This window comes from Sinocyclocheilus grahami, unplaced genomic scaffold, assembly GCF_001515645.1.
Source record: "Sinocyclocheilus grahami isolate Dianchi unplaced genomic scaffold, SAMN03320097.WGS_v1.1 scaffold14314.1, whole genome shotgun sequence".
In the NCBI taxonomy this organism is placed as follows: domain Eukaryota; kingdom Metazoa; phylum Chordata; class Actinopteri; order Cypriniformes; family Cyprinidae; genus Sinocyclocheilus; species Sinocyclocheilus grahami.
Window position 1 is genome coordinate 4927 of NW_015515296.1, and position 491 is coordinate 5417.

The window sequence follows — 491 nt, forward strand, 5'->3', positions numbered from 1 at the left end:
TCCCACATTCAAGTGTTAATAAAAAATATATATAATATAAAAAATTATAAAATAATGCATTAAGCTAGAGTGAAACAGGTTTTTTGTTTAAGAGCAGAAGCTCTGTTCTTTTTGACATATTGCATGTTCACATTCACACAACAAAATATTCTGGGCACCATGAAATTCTGTGAAAATGATAAAAAATGCTGGCGGTGGCTGACAACTTTTCTGGCGGGGAAAGAGTTAATGAGACTGTGAAGACTTTCTGGTTACTGTTGTGTGTGTGAGAGATTTTCATTCACCTCTTTGCGGTCTTTGCTCAGCTGTTTCCACATTTCTCCAGCCTTCTTGGAGATTTCAGTGACTGATATCCCAGGATTCTCGCTCTTGATTCGCTCTCGGCTGGCGTTCAGCCACAGCATGTAAGCGCTCATTGGCCTCTTCGGAGCCCCGGGGTCCTTCACCTTCTTCTGTTGGCCACAGAGAGAGAGGAGGAGAGGGTCAATAAC